Genomic DNA, 21,908 nt, shown 5'->3' on the forward strand with positions numbered 1-21,908 from the left:
TGAGAAGTCTTTTCTCACATAGCTGGCACAAGCTTGCGCTTTTCCTTGCTGGTAGCGTGGAAATGACAGCTTGGTCCTTGGAAGTAAAATCAAGCAAAATTAGCAGAGGATGGTTTCGATCCATCGACCTCTGGGTTATGGGCCCAGCACGCTTCCGCTGCGCCACTCTGCTCCGTTGTGAAAGTGTTCTTTTTATGCAGATAAGGAGCATTAGGCAGAGTAGCATGGGATTGGTCTGGCTCTCACCTCATTTGCATAAGTATATCCCAAGGCATGCTGGGTGCAGAAAAACTTCATCTTCCCCTCTCACAATCAGTAATAACTGAAAGTCAGACACTCTTAGGCACTAGCCGTTTCAGGCCTTTATCAAGACAGTAGCTCTTGAACCATCTCTCTCTCGCTCTGTGATCCTAGCACTAGCATGCTCAGGATTTGGCTTTACCTTGGAGCCAGAGATATACCCAGTGAGGGCTTGCCCGGTGTGAGGCTTTTGAGCGTTTGGGAGCGTTGTGGACGTTGGACAGGAAACTATGCGAATATGAAGCCTCCAACATTCCTGCTTCAGTGAGTGGTTCTTTCCATGGACATCTGACTCTTGGATTCCTCTCAACTTGCCTTCTGATAAAACATTTTGTGAGCAGCAGTTTCCTTCGACAGCTACAAGGTGGCGCTACATTCAGGTGAGAGCACAAGTATGCACAAAATGTTAGGGACTTTTGCCAGATTTATCGGTGGATCTTGCATATTTTTTCAGAGGCTAGATATTGCCTAGAAATGCTTTTTAACATAGAGATGCTGGAGTTACAATGTCTGGTCGGGCCTCAGCCCTTCCATTGTTTGCCCACTGTAACAAATTTATTACCAGCACATGTGTGTTGTGACTCTGCTTTATGAAACTTATCATATATTAGGACAATGTATGTGGCAGAAGGTGCGATTGAGATGTTTGCCCACGTATTTGTTTATTTTTTTATATATGGCTGATTAATCTGTTCGTGAAATTTCCATTTTGTGACATGTTGCATTACAATATATCCTGCTTGCAGAATATATAAGTATTTTCAGTGCGTTGGCCGGGAATCGAACCCGGGTCAACTGCTTGGGAAGCAGCTATGCTCACCACTATACCACCAACGCCCTCTGATGTGTTAGCTCTCGGTTCTAAATATTACGTTGCAGAAATCAATGACTATCTTGCACCAGCTTCAATGGTGCATTTGGTTTAGATACCAACATGAGAAGCAGTAGAACGTTTTTTGCAGAGGGTAAGGAACTGGGGATTGAAACCAAGGACAAAGTTGTGCAGAAGAGAAGAAATGAAAAGCAACAGTACAAATAGTAGAAATGAGCATATATAGGCAGCATGGGAAGCAAAGCAGGGAAGAGAAAGAGAACATTCCATGAAATGCCCAGGAGATAGATAAGAGCAGAACAAAAAGGGAAGAATGAAATTCAAAGCATGCCCAGAAAGTTGTGTGAAGCTCCCACCAGTCATTTATGGTTATAATTGTGTGTCTTTACTTTCAAAGTACAGGGTTGTACCTTTCACGATCACTCTTGTATTACACAGACACGAATAGTTGAGAAGTCTTTTCTCACATAGCTGGTACAAGCTTGCACTTTTCATTCTGGCTATGTGGAAATGACAGCTTGGTCCTTGGAAGGAAAATCAAGCAAAATTAGCAGAGGATGGTTTCGATCCATCGACCTCTGGGTTATGGGCCCAGCACGCTTCCGCTGCGCCACTCTGCTCCTTTGTGAAAGTGTTCTGTTTATGCAGATGAGGAGGCATTCAGAGAAGTGACGTGGGATTGGTCGGGCTCTCACCTCATTTGCCTAAGTATATCGCAAGGCATGCTGGGTGCAGAAAATCTTTATCTTCCCCTCTCACAATCAGTCACAACTGAAAGTCCAGACCCTCTTATTCACTAGCCGTTTCAGGCCTTTAACAAGACAACAGCTCTCCGACGCTCTCTGTCTCTCTCTCTCTCTGTGATCCTAGTGCTTGCATGCTCAGTATTTGGCTTTACCTGGGAGCCAGAGATCTACCCGGTGAGGGCTTGCCGGTATAAGGCTTTAGAGCGTTTGGGAGCGTTCGGTACATGAGAGGACGTTGGACTGGAAGCTATGCAAATTTGAAGCATCCAAACTTCCTGCTGCAGTCGGAGGCTCTTTCCATGGACATCTGCCTTTTGGATTCCTCTAAACTTGCCCTCTGATGAAACATTTTGTGAGCTGCAGTTACCTCCGACGGCTACAAGGTGGTGCTACATTCAGGTGAGGGCACAAGTATGCACAAAATGTTGGGGACTTTTGCCAGATTTATTGCTGGATCTTGCATATTTTTTTCAGAGGCTAAATATTGCCTAGGAAATGCTTTTTAACATAGAGATGCTGGAGTTAAAATGTCTGGTCGGGCCTCAGCCCTTTCATTGTCTGCCCACTGTAACATATTTTTTTACCAGTACATGTGAGTGGTGACTCTGCTTTATGAAACTTATCATATATTAGGACAATGAATATAGCAGAAGGGGCGATCGAAATGCTTGCCTACATATTTGTTTATTTTTTATATAATGGCTGATTAACCTCTTAATTATATTACCATTTTGTGAAATGTTGCTTTAAAATATATCCTGCTTGCAGAATATATAAGTATTTGTACTGCGTTGGCCGGGAATCGAACCCGGGTCAACTGCTTGGAAGGCAGATATGCTCACCACTATACCACCAACGCCCTCTGATCTTTGCGCTCTCGGTTCTAAACATTAGGACCCTGAGTTCAATGACTATCATGCACCAGCTTCAAAGGTGCATTTGGTTTAGATACCAACATGAAAAGCAATAGAAAGTTTTTGTAGAGGGTAAGGAACTGGGATTGAAACCAAGGACAAAGCTGTGCAGAAGAGAAGAATGGAAAGCAGCAATACAAATAATAGATATGAACACATAGAGGCAGCATGGGAAGCAAAGCAGGGAAGAGAAATAGAGAACATTCCATGAAATGCCCAGGTGATAGATAAGAGCAGAACAAAAAAGGGAAGAATGAAATTCAAAGCCTCCACATAAAAGTGTTTGAAGGTCCCACCAGTCATTCATGCTTATTATTGTGTGCCTTTACTTTCAAAGTACAGTGTGGAGCTTTTGACGATCCCTCTCTTGTATTTCAGCAGACACAGATAGTTGAGAAGTCTTTTCTCACATAGCTGGCACAAGCTTGCGCTTTTCCTTGCTGGTAGCGTGGAAATGACAGCTTGGTCCTTGGAAGTAAAATCAACAGAGGATGGTTTCGATCCATCGACCTCTGGGTTATGGGCCCAGCACGCTTCCGCTGCGCCACTCTGCTCCGTTGTGAAAGTGTTCTTTTTATGCAGATAAGGAGCATTAGGCAGAGTAGCATGGGATTGGTCTGGCTCTCACCTCATTTGCATAAGTATATCCCAAGGCATGCTGGGTGCAGAAAAACTTCATCTTCCCCTCTCACAATCAGTAATAACTGAAAGTCAGACACTCTTAGGCACTAGCCGTTTCAGGCCTTTATCAAGACAGTAGCTCTTGAACCATCTCTCTCTCGCTCTGTGATCCTAGCACTAGCATGCTCAGGATTTGGCTTTACCTTGGAGCCAGAGATATACCCGGTGAGGGCTTGCCCGGTGTGAGGCTTTTGAGCGTTTGGGAGCGTTCGGGACGTGAGTGGACGTTGGACAGGAAACTATGCGAATATGAAGCCTCCAACATTCCTGCTTCAGTGAGTGGTTCTTTCCATGGACATCTGACTCTTGGATTCCTCTCAACTTGCCTTCTGATAAAACATTTTGTGAGCAGCAGTTTCCTTCGACAGCTACAAGGTGGCGCTACATTCAGGTGAGAGCACAAGTATGCACAAAATGTTAGGGACTTTTGCCAGATTTATCGGTGGATCTTGCATATTTTTTCAGAGGCTAGATATTGCCTAGAAATGCTTTTTAACATAGAGATGCTGGAGTTACAATGTCTGGTCGGGCCTCAGCCCTTCCATTGTTTGCCCACTGTAACAAATTTATTACCAGCACATGTGTGTTGTGACTCTGCTTTATGAAACTTATCATATATTAGGACAATGTATGTAGCAGAAGGTGCGATTGAGATGTTTGCCCACGTATTTGTTTATTTTTTTATATATGGCTGATTAATCTGTTCGTGAAATTTCCATTTTGTGACATGTTGCATTACAATATATCCTGCTTGCAGAATATATAAGTATTTTCAGTGCGTTGGCCGGGAATCGAACCCGGGTCAACTGCTTGGGAAGCAGCTATGCTCACCACTATACCACCAACGCCCTCTGATGTGTTAGCTCTCGGTTCTAAATATTACGTTGCAGAAATCAATGACTATCTTGCACCAGCTTCAATGGTGCATTTGGTTTAGATACCAACATGAGAAGCAGTAGAACGTTTTTTGCAGAGGGTAAGGAACTGGGGATTGAAACCAAGGACAAAGTTGTGCAGAAGAGAAGAAATGAAAAGCAACAGTACAAATAGTAGAAATGAGCATATATAGGCAGCATGGGAAGCAAAGCAGGGAAGAGAAAGAGAACATTCCATGAAATGCCCAGGAGATATATAAGAGCAGAACAAAAAGGGAAGAATGAAATTCAAAGCATGCCCAGAAAGTTGTGTGAAGCTCCCACCAGTCAGTCATTTATGGTTATAATTGTGTGTCTTTACTTTCAAAGTACAGGGTTGTACCTTTCACGATCACTCTTGTATTACACAGACACGAATAGTTGAGAAGTCTTTTCTCACATAGCTGGCACAAGCTTGCACTTTTCCTTTCTGGCTATGTGGAAATGACAGCTTGGTCCTTGGAAGGAAAATCAAGCAAAATTAGCAGAGGATGGTTTCGATCCATCGACCTCTGGGTTATGGGCCCAGCACGCTTCCGCTGCGCCACTCTGCTCCTTTGTGAAAGTGTTCTCTTTATGCAGATGAGGAGGCATTCAGAGAAGTGACGTGGGATTGGTCGGGCTCTCACCTCATTTGCCTAAGTATATCGCAAGGCATGCTGGGTGCAGAAAATCTTTATCTTCCCCTCTCACAATCAGTCACAACTGAAAGTCCAGACCCTCTTAGGCACTAGCCGTTTCAGGCCTTTAACAAGACAACAGCTCTCCGACGCTCTCTGTCTCTCTCTCTCTCTGTGATCCTAGTGCTTGCATGCTCAGTATTTGGCTTTTCCTGGGAGCCAGAGATCTACCCGGTGAGGGCTTGCCGGTATAAGGCTTTAGAGCGTTTGGGAGTGTTCGGTACATGAGAGGACGTTGGACTGGAAGCTATGCAAATTTGAAGCATCCAAACTTCCTGCTGCAGTCGGAGGCTCTTTCCATGGACATCTGCCTTTTGGATTCCTCTAAACTTGCCCTCTGATGAAACATTTTGTGAGCTGCAGTTACCTCCGACGGCTACAAGGTGGTGCTACATTCAGGTGAGGGCACAAGTATGCACAAAATGTTGGGGACTTTTGCCAGATTTATTGCTGGATCTTGCATATTTTTTTCAGAGGCTAAATATTGCCTAGGAAATGCTTTTTAACATAGAGATGCTGGAGTTAAAATGTCTGGTTGGGCCTCAGCCCTTTCATTGTCTGCCCACTGTAACATATTTTTTTACCAGTACATGTGAGTGGTGACTCTGCTTTATGAAACTTATCATATATTAGGACAATGAATATAGCAGAAGGGGCGATCGAAATGCTTGCCTACATATTTGTTTATTTTTTATATAATGGCTGATTAACCTCTTAATTATATTACCATTTTGTGAAATGTTGCTTTAAAATATATCCTGCTTGCAGAATATATAAGTATTTGTACTGCGTTGGCCGGGAATCGAACCCGGGTCAACTGCTTGGAAGGCAGCTATGCTCACCACTATACCACCAACGCCCTCTGATCTTTGCGCTCTCGGTTCTAAACATTAGGACCCTGAGTTCAATGACTATCATGCACCAGCTTCAATGGTGCATTTGGTTTAGATACCAACATGAAAAGCAATAGAAAGTTTTTGTAGAGGGTAAGGAACTGGGATTGAAACCAAGGACAAAGCTGTGCAGAAGAGAAGAATGGAAAGCAGCAATACAAATAATAGATATGAACACATAGAGGCAGCATGGGAAGCAAAGCAGGGAAGAGAAATAGAGAACATTCCATGAAATGCCCAGGAGATAGATAAGAGCAGAACAAAAAAGGGAAGAATGAAATTCAAAGCCTCCACATAAAAGTGTTTGAAGGTCCCACCAGTCATTCATGCTTATTATTGTGTGCCTTTACTTTCAAAGTACAGTGTGGAGCCTTTGACGATCCCTCTCTTGTATTTCAGCAGACACAGATAGTTGAGAAGTCTTTTCTCACATAGCTGGCACAAGCTTGCGCTTTTCCTTGCTGGTAGCGTGGAAATGACAGCTTGGTCCTTGGAAGTAAAATCAAGCAAAATTAGCAGAGGATGGTTTCGATCCATCGACCTCTGGGTTATGGGCCCAGCACGCTTCCGCTGCGCCACTCTGCTCCGTTGTGAAAGTGTTCTTTTTATGCAGATAAGGAGCATTAGGCAGAGTAGCATGGGATTGGTCTGGCTCTCACCTCATTTGCATAAGTATATCCCAAGGCATGCTGGGTGCAGAAAAACTTCATCTTCCCCTCTCACAATCAGTCATAACTGAAAGTCAGACACTCTTAGGCACTAGCCGTTTCAGGCCTTTATCAAGACAGTAGCTCTTGAACCATCTCTCTCTCGCTCTGTGATCCTAGCACTAGCATGCTCAGGATTTGGCTTTACCTTGGAGCCAGAGATATACCCGGTGAGGGCTTGCCCGGTGTGAGGCTTTTGAGCGTTTGGGAGCGTTGTGGACGTTGGACAGGAAACTATGCGAATATGAAGCCTCCAACATTCCTGCTTCAGTGAGTGGTTCTTTCCATGGACATCTGACTCTTGGATTCCTCTCAACTTGCCTTCTGATAAAACATTTTGTGAGCAGCAGTTTCCTTCGACAGCTACAAGGTGGCGCTACATTCAGGTGAGAGCACAAGTATGCACAAAATGTTAGGGACTTTTGCCAGATTTATCGGTGGATCTTGCATATTTTTTCAGAGGCTAGATATTGCCTAGAAATGCTTTTTAACATAGAGATGCTGGAGTTACAATGTCTGGTCGGGCCTCAGCCCTTCCATTGTTTGCCCACTGTAACAAATTTATTACCAGCACATGTGTGTTGTGACTCTGCTTTATGAAACTTATCATATATTAGGACAATGTATGTAGCAGAAGGTGCGATTGAGATGTTTGCCCACGTATTTGTTTATTTTTTTATATATGGCTGATTAATCTGTTCGTGAAATTTCCATTTTGTGACATATTGCATTACAATATATCCTGCTTGCAGAATATATAAGTATTTTCAGTGCGTTGGCCGGGAATCGAACCCGGGTCAACTGCTTGGGAAGCAGCTATGCTCACCACTATACCACCAACACCCTCTGATGTGTTAGCTCTCGGTTCTAAATATTACGTTGCAGAAATCAATGACTATCTTGCACCAGCTTCAATGGTGCATTTGGTTTAGATACCAACATGAGAAGCAGTAGAATGTTTTTTGCAGAGGGTAAGGAACTGGGGATTGAAACCAAGGACAAAGTTGTGCAGAAGAGAAGAAATGAAAAGCAACAGTACAAATAGTAGAAATGAGCATATATAGGCAGCATGGGAAGCAAAGCAGGGAAGAGAAAGAGAACATTCCATGAAATGCCCAGGAGATAGATAAGAGCAGAACAAAAAGGGAAGAATGAAATTCAAAGCATGCCCAGAAAGTTGTGTGAAGCTCCCACCAGTCATTTATGGTTATAATTGTGTGTCTTTACTTTCAAAGTACAGGGTTGTACCTTTCACGATCACTCTTGTATTACACAGACACGAATAGTTGAGAAGTCTTTTCTCAGATAGCTGGTACAAGCTTGCACTTTTCCTTTCTGGCTATGTGGAAATGACAGCTTGGTCCTTGGAAGGAAAATCAAGCAAAATTAGCAGAGGATGGTTTCGATCCATCGACCTCTGGGTTATGGGCCCAGCACGCTTCCGCTGTGCCACTGTGCTCCTTTGTGAAAGTGTTCTGTTTATGCAGATGAGGAGGCATTCAGAGAAGTGACGTGGGATTGGTCGGGCTCTCACCTCATTTGCCTAAGTATATCGCAAGGCATGCTGGGTGCAGAAAATCTTTATCTTCCCCTCTCACAATCAGTCACAACTGAAAGTCCAGACCCTCTTATTCACTAGCCGTTTCAGGCCTTTAACAAGACAACAGCTCTCCGACGCTCTCTGTCTCTCTCTCTCTCTGTGATCCTAGTGCTTGCATGCTCAGTATTTGGCTTTTCCTGGGAGCCAGAGATCTACCCGGTGAGGGCTTGCCGGTATAAGGCTTTAGAGCGTTTGGGAGCGTTCGGTACATGAGAGGACGTTGGACTGGAAGCTATGCAAATTTGAAGCATCCAAACTTCCTGCTGCAGTCGGAGGCTCTTTCCATGGACATCTGCCTTTTGGATTCCTCTAAACTTGCCCTCTGATGAAACATTTTGTGAGCTGCAGTTACCTCCGACGGCTACAAGGTGGTGCTACATTCAGGTGAGGGCACAAGTATGCACAAAATGTTGGGGACTTTTGCCAGATTTATTGCTGGACCTTGCATATTTTTTTCAGAGGCTAAATATTGCCTAGGAAATGCTTTTTAACATAGAGATGCTGGAGTTAAAATGTCTGGTCGGGCCTCAGCCCTTTCATTGTCTGCCCACTGTAACATATTTTTTTACCAGTACATGTGAGTGGTGACTCTGCTTTATGAAACTTATCATATATTAGGACAATGAATATAGCAGAAGGGGCGATCGAAATGCTTGCCTACATATTTGTTTATTTTTTATATAATGGCTGATTAACCTCTTAATTATATTACCATTTTGTGAAATGTTGCTTTAAAATATATCCTGCTTGCAGAATATATAAGTATTTGTACTGCGTTGGCCGGGAATCGAACCCGGGTCAACTGCTTGGAAGGCAGCTATGCTCACCACTATACCACCAACGCCCTCTGATCTTTGTGCTCTCGGTTCTAAACATTAGGACCCTGAGTTCAATGACTATCATGCACCAGCTTCAATGGTGCATTTGGTTTAGATACCAACATGAAAAGCAATAGAAAGTTTTTGTAGAGGGTAAGGAACTGGGATTGAAACCAAGGACAAAGCTGTGCAGAAGAGAAGAATGGAAAGCAGCAATACAAATAATAGATATGAACACATAGAGGCAGCATGGGAAGCAAAGCAGGGAAGAGAAATAGAGAACATTCCATGAAATGCCCAGGAGATAGATAAGAGCAGAACAAAAAAGGGAAGAATGAAATTCAAAGCCTCCACATAAAAGTGTTTGAAGGTCCCACCAGTCATTCATGCTTATTATTGTGTGCCTTTACTTTCAAAGTACAGTGTGGAGCTTTTGACGATCCCTCTCTTGTATTTCAGCAGACACAGATAGTTGAGAAGTCTTTTCTCACATAGCTGGCACAAGCTTGCGCTTTTCCTTGCTGGTAGCGTGGAAATGACAGCTTGGTCCTTGGAAGTAAAATCAAGCAAAATTAGCAGAGGATGGTTTCGATCCATCGACCTCTGGGTTATGGGCCCAGCACGCTTCCGCTGCGCCACTCTGCTCCGTTGTGAAAGTGTTCTTTTTATGCAGATAAGGAGCATTAGGCAGAGTAGCATGGGATTGGTCTGGCTCTCACCTCATTTGCATAAGTATATCCCAAGGCATGCTGGGTGCAGAAAAACTTCATCTTCCCCTCTCACAATCAGTAATAACTGAAAGTCAGACACTCTTAGGCACTAGCCGTTTCAGGCCTTTATCAAGACAGTAGCTCTTGAACCATCTCTCTCTCGCTCTGTGATCCTAGCACTAGCATGCTCAGGATTTGGCTTTACCTTGGAGCCAGAGATATACCCGGTGAGGGCTTGACCGGTGTGAGGCTTTTGAGCGTTTGGGAGCGTTCGGGACGTGAGTGGACGTTGGACAGGAAACTATGCGAATATGAAGCCTCCAACATTCCTGCTTCAGTGAGTGGTTCTTTCCATGGACATCTGACTCTTGGATTCCTCTCAACTTGCCTTCTGATAAAACATTTTGTGAGCAGCAGTTTCCTTCGACAGCTACAAGGTGGCGCTACATTCAGGTGAGAGCACAAGTATGCACAAAATGTTAGGGACTTTTGCCAGATTTATCGGTGGATCTTGCATATTTTTTCAGAGGCTAGATATTGCCTAGAAATGCTTTTTAACATAGAGATGCTGGAGTTACAATGTCTGGTCGGGCCTCAGCCCTTCCATTGTTTGCCCACTGTAACAAATTTATTACCAGCACATGTGTGTTGTGACTCTGCTTTATGAAACTTATCATATATTAGGACAATGTATGTAGCAGAAGGTGCGATTGAGATGTTTGCCCACGTATTTGTTTATTTTTTTATATATGGCTGATTAATCTGTTCGTGAAATTTCCATTTTGTGACATGTTGCATTACAATATATCCTGCTTGCAGAATATATAAGTATTTTCAGTGCGTTGGCCGGGAATCGAACCCGGGTCAACTGCTTGGGAAGCAGCTATGCTCACCACTATACCACCAATGCCCTCTGATGTGTTAGCTCTCGGTTCTAAATATTACGTTGCAGAAATCAATGACTATCTTGCACCAGCTTCAATGGTGCATTTGGTTTAGATACCAACATGAGAAGCAGTAGAACGTTTTTTGCAGAGGGTAAGGAACTGGGGATTGAAACCAAGGACAAAGTTGTGCAGAAGAGAAGAAATGAAAAGCAACAGTACAAATAGTAGAAATGAGCATATATAGGCAGCATGGGAAGCAAAGCAGGGAAGAGAAAGAGAACATTCCATGAAATGCCCAGGAGATGATATATAAGAGCAGAACAAAAAGGGAAGAATGAAATTCAAAGCATGCCCTGAAAGTTGTGTGAAGCTCCCACCAGTCAGTCATTTATGGTTATAATTGTGTGTCTTTACTTTCAAAGTACAGGGTTGTACCTTTCACGATCACTCTTGTATTACACAGACACGAATAGTTGAGAAGTCTTTTCTCACATAGCTGGCACAAGCTTGCACTTTTCCTTTCTGGCTATGTGGAAATGACAGCTTGGTCCTTGGAAGGAAAATCAAGCAAAATTAGCAGAGGATGGTTTCGATCCATCGACCTCTGGGTTATGGGCCCAGCACGCTTCCGCTGCACCACTCTGCTCCTTTGTGAAAGTGTTCTCTTTATGCAGATGAGGAGGCATTCAGAGAAGTGACGTGGGATTGGTCGGGCTCTCACCTCATTTGCCTAAGTATATCGCAAGGCATGCTGGGTGCAGAAAATCTTTATCTTCCCCTCTCACAATCAGTCACAACTGAAAGTCCAGACCCTCTTAGGCACTAGCCGTTTCAGGCCTTTAACAAGACAACAGCTCTCCGACGCTCTCTGTCTCTCTCTCTCTCTGTGATCCTAGTGCTTGCATGCTCAGTATTTGGCTTTTCCTGGGAGCCAGAGATCTACCCAGTGAGGGCTTGCCGGTATAAGGCTTTAGAGCGTTTGGGAGCGTTCGGTACATGAGAGGACGTTGGACTGGAAGCTATGCAAATTTGAAGCATCCAAACTTCCTGCTGCAGTCGGAGGCTCTTTCCATGGACATCTGCCTTTTGGATTCCTCTAAACTTGCCCTCTGATGAAACATTTTGTGAGCTGCAGTTACCTCCGACGGCTACAAGGTGGTGCTACATTCAGGTGAGGGCACAAGTATGCACAAAATGTTGGGGACTTTTGCCAGATTTATTGCTGGATCTTGCATATTTTTTTCAGAGGCTAAATATTGCCTAGGAAATGCTTTTTAACATAGAGATGCTGGAGTTAAAATGTCTGGTCGGGCCTCAGCCCTTTCATTGTCTGCCCACTGTAACATATTTTTTTACCAGTACATGTGAGTGGTGACTCTGCTTTATGAAACTTATCATATATTAGGACAATGAATATAGCAGAAGGGGCGATCGAAATGCTTGCCTACATATTTGTTTATTTTTTTTATAATGGCTGATTAACCTCTTAATTATATTACCATTTTGTGAAATGTTGCTTTAAAATATATCCTGCTTGCAGAATATATAAGTATTTGTACTGCGTTGGCCGGGAATCGAACCCGGGTCAACTGCTTGGAAGGCAGCTATGCTCACCACTCTACCACCAACGCCCTCTGATCTTTGCGCTCTCGGTTCTAAACATTAGGACCCTGAGTTCAATGACTATCATGCACCAGCTTCAATGGTGCATTTGGTTTAGATACCAACATGAAAAGCAATAGAAAGTTTTTGTAGAGGGTAAGGAACTGGGATTGAAACCAAGGACAAAGCTGTGCAGAAGAGAAGAATGGAAAGCAGCAATACAAATAATAGATATGAACACATAGAGGCAGCATGGGAAGCAAAGCAGGGAAGAGAAATAGAGAACATTCCATGAAATGCCCAGGAGATAGATAAGAGCAGAACAAAAAAGGGAAGAATGAAATTCAAAGCCTCCACATAAAAGTGTTTGAAGGTCCCACCAGTCATTCATGCTTATTATTGTGTGCCTTTACTTTCAAAGTACAGTGTGGAGCCTTTGACGATCCCTCTCTTGTATTTCAGCAGACACAGATAGTTGAGAAGTCTTTTCTCACATAGCTGGCACAAGCTTGCGCTTTTCCTTGCTGGTAGCGTGGAAATGACAGCTTGGTCCTTGGAAGTAAAATCAAGCAAAATTAGCAGAGGATGGTTTCGATCCATCGACCTCTGGGTTATGGGCCCAGCACGCTTCCGCTGCGCCACTCTGCTCCGTTGTGAAAGTGTTCTTTTTATGCAGATAAGGAGCATTAGGCAGAGTAGCATGGGATTGGTCTGGCTCTCACCTCATTTGCATAAGTATATCCCAAGGCATGCTGGGTGCAGAAAAACTTCATCTTCCCCTCTCACAATCAGTCATAACTGAAAGTCAGACACTCTTAGGCACTAGCCGTTTCAGGCCTTTATCAAGACAGTAGCTCTTGAACCATCTCTCTCTCGCTCTGTGATCCTAGCACTAGCATGCTCAGGATTTGGCTTTACCTTGGAGCCAGAGATATACCCGGTGAGGGCTTGCCCGGTGTGAGGCTTTTGAGCGTTTGGGAGCGTTGTGGACGTTGGACAGGAAACTATGCGAATATGAAGCCTCCAACATTCCTGCTTCAGTGAGTGGTTCTTTCCATGGACATCTGACTCTTGGATTCCTCTCAACTTGCCTTCTGATAAAACATTTTGTGAGCAGCAGTTTCCTTCGACAGCTACAAGGTGGCGCTACATTCAGGTGAGAGCACAAGTATGCACAAAATGTTAGGGACTTTTGCCAGATTTATCGGTGGATCTTGCATATTTTTTCAGAGGCTAGATATTGCCTAGAAATGCTTTTTAACATAGAGATGCTGGAGTTACAATGTCTGGTCGGGCCTCAGCCCTTCCATTGTTTGCCCACTGTAACAAATTTATTACCAGCACATGTGTGTTGTGACTCTGCTTTATGAAACTTATCATATATTAGGACAATGTATGTAGCAGAAGGTGCGATTGAGATGTTTGCCCACGTATTTGTTTATTTTTTTATATATGGCTGATTAATCTGTTCGTGAAATTTCCATTTTGTGACATGTTGCATTACAATATATCCTGCTTGCAGAATATATAAGTATTTTCAGTGCGTTGGCCGGGAATCGAACCCGGGTCAACTGCTTGGGAAGCAGCTATGCTCACCACTATACCACCAACGCCCTCTGATGTGTTAGCTCTCGGTTCTAAATATTACGTTGCAGAAATCAATGACTATCTTGCACCAGCTTCAATGGTGCATTTGGTTTAGATACCAACATGAGAAGCAGTAGAACGTTTTTTGCAGAGGGTAAGGAACTGGGGATTGAAACCAAGGACAAAGTTGTGCAGAAGAGAAGAAATGAAAAGCAACAGTACAAATAGTAGAAATGAGCATATATAGGCAGCATGGGAAGCAAAGCAGGGAAGAGAAAGAGAACATTCCATGAAATGCCCAGGAGATATATAAGAGCAGAACAAAAAGGGAAGAATGAAATTCAAAGCATGCCCAGAAAGTTGTGTGAAGCTCCCACCAGTCAGTCATTTATGGTTATAATTGTGTGTCTTTACTTTCAAAGTACAGGGTTGTACCTTTCACGATCACTCTTGTATTACACAGACACGAATAGTTGAGAAGTCTTTTCTCACATAGCTGGTACAAGCTTGCACTTTTCCTTTCTGGCTATGTGGAAATGACAGCTTGGTCCTTGGAAGGAAAATCAAGCAAAATTAGCAGAGGATGGTTTCGATCCATCGACCTCTGGGTTATGGGCCCAGCACGCTTCCGCTGCGCCACTCTGCTCCTTTGTGAAAGTGTTCTGTTTATGCAGATGAGGAGGCATTCAGAGAAGTGACGTGGGATTGGTCGGGCTCTCACCTCATTTGCCTAAGTATATCGCAAGGCATGCTGGGTGCAGAAAATCTTTATCTTCCCCTCTCACAATCAGTCACAACTGAAAGTCCAGACCCTCTTATTCACTAGCCGTTTCAGGCCTTTAACAAGACAACAGCTCTCCGACGCTCTCTGTCTCTCTCTCTCTCTGTGATCCTAGTGCTTGCATGCTCAGTATTTGGCTTTTCCTGGGAGCCAGAGATCTACCCGGTGAGGGCTTGCCGGTATAAGGCTTTAGAGCGTTTGGGAGCGTTCGGTACATGAGAGGACGTTGGACTGGAAGCTATGCAAATTTGAAGCATCCAAACTTCCTGCTGCAGTCGGAGGCTCTTTCCATGGACATCTGCCTTTTGGATTCCTCTAAACTTGCCCTCTGATGAAACATTTTGTGAGCTGCAGTTACCTCCGACGGCTACAAGGTGGTGCTACATTCAGGTGAGGGCACAAGTATGCACAAAATGTTGGGGACTTTTGCCAGATTTATTGCTGGACCTTGCATATTTTTTTCAGAGGCTAAATATTGCCTAGGAAATGCTTTTTAACATAGAGATGCTGGAGTTAAAATGTCTGGTCGGGCCTCAGCCCTTTCATTGTCTGCCCACTGTAACATATTTTTTTACCAGTACATGTGAGTGGTGACTCTGCTTTATGAAACTTATCATATATTAGGACAATGAATATAGCAGAAGGGGCGATCGAAATGCTTGCCTACATATTTGTTTATTTTTTATATAATGGCTGATTAACCTCTTAATTATATTACCATTTTGTGAAATGTTGCTTTAAAATATATCCTGCTTGCAGAATATATAAGTATTTGTACTGCGTTGGCCGGGAATCGAACCCGGGTCAACTGCTTGGAAGGCAGCTATGCTCACCACTATACCACCAACGCCCTCTGATCTTTGTGCTCTCGGTTCTAAACATTAGGACCCTGAGTTCAATGACTATCATGCACCAGCTTCAATGGTGCATTTGGTTTAGATACCAACATGAAAAGCAATAGAAAGTTTTTGTAGAGGGTAAGGAACTGGGATTGAAACCAAGGACAAAGCTGTGCAGAAGAGAAGAATGGAAAGCAGCAATACAAATAATAGATATGAACACATAGAGGCAGCATGGGAAGCAAAGCAGGGAAGAGAAATAGAGAACATTCCATGAAATGCCCAGGAGATAGATAAGAGCAGAACAAAAAAGGGAAGAATGAAATTCAAAGCCTCCACATAAAAGTGTTTGAAGGTCCCACCAGTCATTCATGCTTATTATTGTGTGCCTTTACTTTCAAAGTACAGTGTGGAGCTTTTGACGATCCCTCTCTTGTATTTCAGCAGACACAGATAGTTGAGAAGTCTTTTCTCACATAGCTGGCACAAGCTTGCGCTTTTCCTTGCTGGTAGCGTGGAAATGACAGCTTGGTCCTTGGAAGTAAAATCAAGCAAAATTAGCAGAGGATGGTTTCGATCCATCGACCTCTGGGTTATGGGCCCAGCACGCTTCCGCTGCGCCACTCTGCTCCGTTGTGAAAGTGTTCTTTTTATGCAGATAAGGAGCATTAGGCAGAGTAGCATGGGATTGGTCTGGCTCTCACCTCATTTGCATAAGTATATCCCAAGGCATGCTGGGTGCAGAAAAACTTCATCTTCCCCTCTCACAATCAGTAATAACTGAAAGTCAGACACTCTTAGGCACTAGCCGTTTCAGGCCTTTATCAAGACAGTAGCTCTTGAACCATCTCTCTCTCGCTCTGTGATCCTAGCACTAGCATGCTCAGGATTTGGCTTTACCTTGGAGCCAGAGATATACCCAGTGAGGGCTTGCCCGGTGTGAGGCTTTTGAGCGTTTGGGAGCGTTGTGGACGTTGGACAGGAAACTATGCGAATATGAAGCCTCCAACATTCCTGCTTCAGTGAGTGGTTCTTTCCATGGACATCTGACTCTTGGATTCCTCTCAACTTGCCTTCTGATAAAACATTTTGTGAGCAGCAGTTTCCTTCGACAGCTACAAGGTGGCGCTACATTCAGGTGAGAGCACAAGTATGCACAAAATGTTAGGGACTTTTGCCAGATTTATCGGTGGATCTTGCATATTTTTTCAGAGGCTAGATATTGCCTAGAAATGCTTTTTAACATAGAGATGCTGGAGTTACAATGTCTGGTCGGGCCTCAGCCCTTCCATTGTTTGCCCACTGTAACAAATTTATTACCAGCACATGTGTGTTGTGACTCTGCTTTATGAAACTTATCATATATTAGGACAATGTATGTGGCAGAAGGTGCGATTGAGATGTTTGCCCACGTATTTGTTTATTTTTTTATATATGGCTGATTAATCTGTTCGTGAAATTTCCATTTTGTGACATGTTGCATTACAATATATCCTGCTTGCAGAATATATAAGTATTTTCAGTGCGTTGGCCGGGAATCGAACCCGGGTCAACTGCTTGGGAAGCAGCTATGCTCACCACTATACCACCAACGCCCTCTGATGTGTTAGCTCTCGGTTCTAAATATTACGTTGCAGAAATCAATGACTATCTTGCACCAGCTTCAATGGTGCATTTGGTTTAGATACCAACATGAGAAGCAGTAGAACGTTTTTTGCAGAGGGTAAGGAACTGGGGATTGAAACCAAGGACAAAGTTGTGCAGAAGAGAAGAAATGAAAAGCAACAGTACAAATAGTAGAAATGAGCATATATAGGCAGCATGGGAAGCAAAGCAGGGAAGAGAAAGAGAACATTCCATGAAATGCCCAGGAGATAGATAAGAGCAGAACAAAAAGGGAAGAATGAAATTCAAAGCATGCCCAGAAAGTTGTGTGAAGCTCCCACCAGTCATTTATGGTTATAATTGTGTGTCTTTACTTTCAAAGTACAGGGTTGTACCTTTCACGATCACTCTTGTATTACACAGACACGAATAGTTGAGAAGTCTTTTCTCACATAGCTGGTACAAGCTTGCACTTTTCATTCTGGCTATGTGGAAATGACAGCTTGGTCCTTGGAAGGAAAATCAAGCAAAATTAGCAGAGGATGGTTTCGATCCATCGACCTCTGGGTTATGGGCCCAGCACGCTTCCGCTGCGCCACTCTGCTCCTTTGTGAAAGTGTTCTGTTTATGCAGATGAGGAGGCATTCAGAGAAGTGACGTGGGATTGGTCGGGCTCTCACCTCATTTGCCTAAGTATATCGCAAGGCATGCTGGGTGCAGAAAATCTTTATCTTCCCCTCTCACAATCAGTCACAACTGAAAGTCCAGACCCTCTTATTCACTAGCCGTTTCAGGCCTTTAACAAGACAACAGCTCTCCGACGCTCTCTGTCTCTCTCTCTCTCTGTGATCCTAGTGCTTGCATGCTCAGTATTTGGCTTTACCTGGGAGCCAGAGATCTACCCGGTGAGGGCTTGCCGGTATAAGGCTTTAGAGCGTTTGGGAGCGTTCGGTACATGAGAGGACGTTGGACTGGAAGCTATGCAAATTTGAAGCATCCAAACTTCCTGCTGCAGTCGGAGGCTCTTTCCATGGACATCTGCCTTTTGGATTCCTCTAAACTTGCCCTCTGATGAAACATTTTGTGAGCTGCAGTTACCTCCGACGGCTACAAGGTGGTGCTACATTCAGGTGAGGGCACAAGTATGCACAAAATGTTGGGGACTTTTGCCAGATTTATTGCTGGATCTTGCATATTTTTTTCAGAGGCTAAATATTGCCTAGGAAATGCTTTTTAACATAGAGATGCTGGAGTTAAAATGTCTGGTCGGGCCTCAGCCCTTTCATTGTCTGCCCACTGTAACATATTTTTTTACCAGTACATGTGAGTGGTGACTCTGCTTTATGAAACTTATCATATATTAGGACAATGAATATAGCAGAAGGGGCGATCGAAATGCTTGCCTACATATTTGTTTATTTTTTATATAATGGCTGATTAACCTCTTAATTATATTACCATTTTGTGAAATGTTGCTTTAAAATATATCCTGCTTGCAGAATATATAAGTATTTGTACTGCGTTGGCCGGGAATCGAACCCGGGTCAACTGCTTGGAAGGCAGATATGCTCACCACTATACCACCAACGCCCTCTGATCTTTGCGCTCTCGGTTCTAAACATTAGGACCCTGAGTTCAATGACTATCATGCACCAGCTTCAAAGGTGCATTTGGTTTAGATACCAACATGAAAAGCAATAGAAAGTTTTTGTAGAGGGTAAGGAACTGGGATTGAAACCAAGGACAAAGCTGTGCAGAAGAGAAGAATGGAAAGCAGCAATACAAATAATAGATATGAACACATAGAGGCAGCATGGGAAGCAAAGCAGGGAAGAGAAATAGAGAACATTCCATGAAATGCCCAGGTGATAGATAAGAGCAGAACAAAAAAGGGAAGAATGAAATTCAAAGCCTCCACATAAAAGTGTTTGAAGGTCCCACCAGTCATTCATGCTTATTATTGTGTGCCTTTACTTTCAAAGTACAGTGTGGAGCTTTTGACGATCCCTCTCTTGTATTTCAGCAGACACAGATAGTTGAGAAGTCTTTTCTCACATAGCTGGCACAAGCTTGCGCTTTTCCTTGCTGGTAGCGTGGAAATGACAGCTTGGTCCTTGGAAGTAAAATCAACAGAGGATGGTTTCGATCCATCGACCTCTGGGTTATGGGCCCAGCACGCTTCCGCTGCGCCACTCTGCTCCGTTGTGAAAGTGTTCTTTTTATGCAGATAAGGAGCATTAGGCAGAGTAGCATGGGATTGGTCTGGCTCTCACCTCATTTGCATAAGTATATCCCAAGGCATGCTGGGTGCAGAAAAACTTCATCTTCCCCTCTCACAATCAGTAATAACTGAAAGTCAGACACTCTTAGGCACTAGCCGTTTCAGGCCTTTATCAAGACAGTAGCTCTTGAACCATCTCTCTCTCGCTCTGTGATCCTAGCACTAGCATGCTCAGGATTTGGCTTTACCTTGGAGCCAGAGATATACCCGGTGAGGGCTTGCCCGGTGTGAGGCTTTTGAGCGTTTGGGAGCGTTCGGGACGTGAGTGGACGTTGGACAGGAAACTATGCGAATATGAAGCCTCCAACATTCCTGCTTCAGTGAGTGGTTCTTTCCATGGACATCTGACTCTTGGATTCCTCTCAACTTGCCTTCTGATAAAACATTTTGTGAGCAGCAGTTTCCTTCGACAGCTACAAGGTGGCGCTACATTCAGGTGAGAGCACAAGTATGCACAAAATGTTAGGGACTTTTGCCAGATTTATCGGTGGATCTTGCATATTTTTTCAGAGGCTAGATATTGCCTAGAAATGCTTTTTAACATAGAGATGCTGGAGTTACAATGTCTGGTCGGGCCTCAGCCCTTCCATTGTTTGCCCACTGTAACAAATTTATTACCAGCACATGTGTGTTGTGACTCTGCTTTATGAAACTTATCATATATTAGGACAATGTATGTAGCAGAAGGTGCGATTGAGATGTTTGCCCACGTATTTGTTTATTTTTTTATATATGGCTGATTAATCTGTTCGTGAAATTTCCATTTTGTGACATGTTGCATTACAATATATCCTGCTTGCAGAATATATAAGTATTTTCAGTGCGTTGGCCGGGAATCGAACCCGGGTCAACTGCTTGGGAAGCAGCTATGCTCACCACTATACCACCAACGCCCTCTGATGTGTTAGCTCTCGGTTCTAAATATTACGTTGCAGAAATCAATGACTATCTTGCACCAGCTTCAATGGTGCATTTGGTTTAGATACCAACATGAGAAGCAGTAGAACGTTTTTTGCAGAGGGTAAGGAACTGGGGATTGAAACCAAGGACAAAGTTGTGCAGAAGAGAAGAAATGAAAAGCAACAGTACAAATAGTAGAAATGAGCATATATAGGCAGCATGGGAAGCAAAGCAGGGAAGAGAAAGAGAACATTCCATGAAATGCCCAGGAGATATATAAGAGCAGAACAAAAAGGGAAGAATGAAATTCAAAGCATGCCCAGAAAGTTGTGTGAAGCTCCCACCAGTCAGTCATTTATGGTTATAATTGTGTGTCTTTACTTTCAAAGTACAGGGTTGTACCTTTCACGATCACTCTTGTATTACACAGACACGAATAGTTGAGAAGTCTTTTCTCACATAGCTGGCACAAGCTTGCACTTTTCCTTTCTGGCTATGTGGAAATGACAGCTTGGTCCTTGGAAGGAAAATCAAGCAAAATTAGCAGAGGATGGTTTCGATCCATCGACCTCTGGGTTATGGGCCCAGCACGCTTCCGCTGCGCCACTCTGCTCCTTTGTGAAAGTGTTCTCTTTATGCAGATGAGGAGGCATTCAGAGAAGTGACGTGGGATTGGTCGGGCTCTCACCTCATTTGCCTAAGTATATCGCAAGGCATGCTGGGTGCAGAAAATCTTTATCTTCCCCTCTCACAATCAGTCACAACTGAAAGTCCAGACCCTCTTAGGCACTAGCCGTTTCAGGCCTTTAACAAGACAACAGCTCTCCGACGCTCTCTGTCTCTCTCTCTCTCTGTGATCCTAGTGCTTGCATGCTCAGTATTTGGCTTTTCCTGGGAGCCAGAGATCTACCCGGTGAGGGCTTGCCGGTATAAGGCTTTAGAGCGTTTGGGAGTGTTCGGTACATGAGAGGACGTTGGACTGGAAGCTATGCAAATTTGAAGCATCCAAACTTCCTGCTGCAGTCGGAGGCTCTTTCCATGGACATCTGCCTTTTGGATTCCTCTAAACTTGCCCTCTGATGAAACATTTTGTGAGCTGCAGTTACCTCCGACGGCTACAAGGTGGTGCTACATTCAGGTGAGGGCACAAGTATGCACAAAATGTTGGGGACTTTTGCCAGATTTATTGCTGGATCTTGCATATTTTTTTCAGAGGCTAAATATTGCCTAGGAAATGCTTTTTAACATAGAGATGCTGGAGTTAAAATGTCTGGTTGGGCCTCAGCCCTTTCATTGTCTGCCCACTGTAACATATTTTTTTACCAGTACATGTGAGTGGTGACTCTGCTTTATGAAACTTATCATATATTAGGACAATGAATATAGCAGAAGGGGCGATCGAAATGCTTGCCTACATATTTGTTTATTTTTTATATAATGGCTGATTAACCTCTTAATTATATTACCATTTTGTGAAATGTTGCTTTAAAATATATCCTGCTTGCAGAATATATAAGTATTTGTACTGCGTTGGCCGGGAATCGAACCCGGGTCAACTGCTTGGAAGGCAGCTATGCTCACCACTATACCACCAACGCCCTCTGATCTTTGCGCTCTCGGTTCTAAACATT

General features: G+C 43.6%; 10 non-coding genes across 10 annotated transcripts; all 10 read right to left on the reverse strand.

The window, feature by feature from the left end:
* Window positions 1-1,065: 1,065 nt before the first annotated feature.
* Window positions 1,066-1,137, reverse strand: TRNAG-CCC (transfer RNA glycine (anticodon CCC)). The gene has a single exon. It is a non-coding gene; the product is annotated as a tRNA-Gly (tRNA).
* A 3,112-nt stretch (window positions 1,138-4,249) lies between these two features.
* Window positions 4,250-4,321, reverse strand: TRNAG-CCC (transfer RNA glycine (anticodon CCC)). The gene has a single exon. It is a non-coding gene; the product is annotated as a tRNA-Gly (tRNA).
* A 1,533-nt stretch (window positions 4,322-5,854) lies between these two features.
* Window positions 5,855-5,926, reverse strand: TRNAG-UCC (transfer RNA glycine (anticodon UCC)). Its single transcript has one exon. It is a non-coding gene; the product is annotated as a tRNA-Gly (tRNA).
* Window positions 5,927-7,438: 1,512 nt separating this feature from the next.
* Window positions 7,439-7,510, reverse strand: TRNAG-CCC (transfer RNA glycine (anticodon CCC)). The gene has a single exon. It is a non-coding gene; the product is annotated as a tRNA-Gly (tRNA).
* A 1,529-nt stretch (window positions 7,511-9,039) lies between these two features.
* Window positions 9,040-9,111, reverse strand: TRNAG-UCC (transfer RNA glycine (anticodon UCC)). The gene has a single exon. It is a non-coding gene; the product is annotated as a tRNA-Gly (tRNA).
* A 4,714-nt stretch (window positions 9,112-13,825) lies between these two features.
* On the reverse strand, window positions 13,826-13,897 carry TRNAG-CCC (transfer RNA glycine (anticodon CCC)). Its single transcript has one exon. It is a non-coding gene; the product is annotated as a tRNA-Gly (tRNA).
* A 1,533-nt stretch (window positions 13,898-15,430) lies between these two features.
* On the reverse strand, window positions 15,431-15,502 carry TRNAG-UCC (transfer RNA glycine (anticodon UCC)). Its single transcript has one exon. It is a non-coding gene; the product is annotated as a tRNA-Gly (tRNA).
* A 1,512-nt stretch (window positions 15,503-17,014) lies between these two features.
* On the reverse strand, window positions 17,015-17,086 carry TRNAG-CCC (transfer RNA glycine (anticodon CCC)). Its single transcript has one exon. It is a non-coding gene; the product is annotated as a tRNA-Gly (tRNA).
* A 3,112-nt stretch (window positions 17,087-20,198) lies between these two features.
* TRNAG-CCC (transfer RNA glycine (anticodon CCC)) lies at window positions 20,199-20,270 on the reverse strand. The gene has a single exon. It is a non-coding gene; the product is annotated as a tRNA-Gly (tRNA).
* A 1,533-nt stretch (window positions 20,271-21,803) lies between these two features.
* On the reverse strand, window positions 21,804-21,875 carry TRNAG-UCC (transfer RNA glycine (anticodon UCC)). Its single transcript has one exon. It is a non-coding gene; the product is annotated as a tRNA-Gly (tRNA).
* Window positions 21,876-21,908: the final 33 nt, after the last annotated feature.

The sequence above is a fragment of the Lissotriton vulgaris genome, chromosome 9 (genome assembly GCF_964263255.1).
Source record: "Lissotriton vulgaris chromosome 9, aLisVul1.2, whole genome shotgun sequence".
Lineage (NCBI taxonomy): Eukaryota > Metazoa > Chordata > Amphibia > Caudata > Salamandridae > Lissotriton > Lissotriton vulgaris.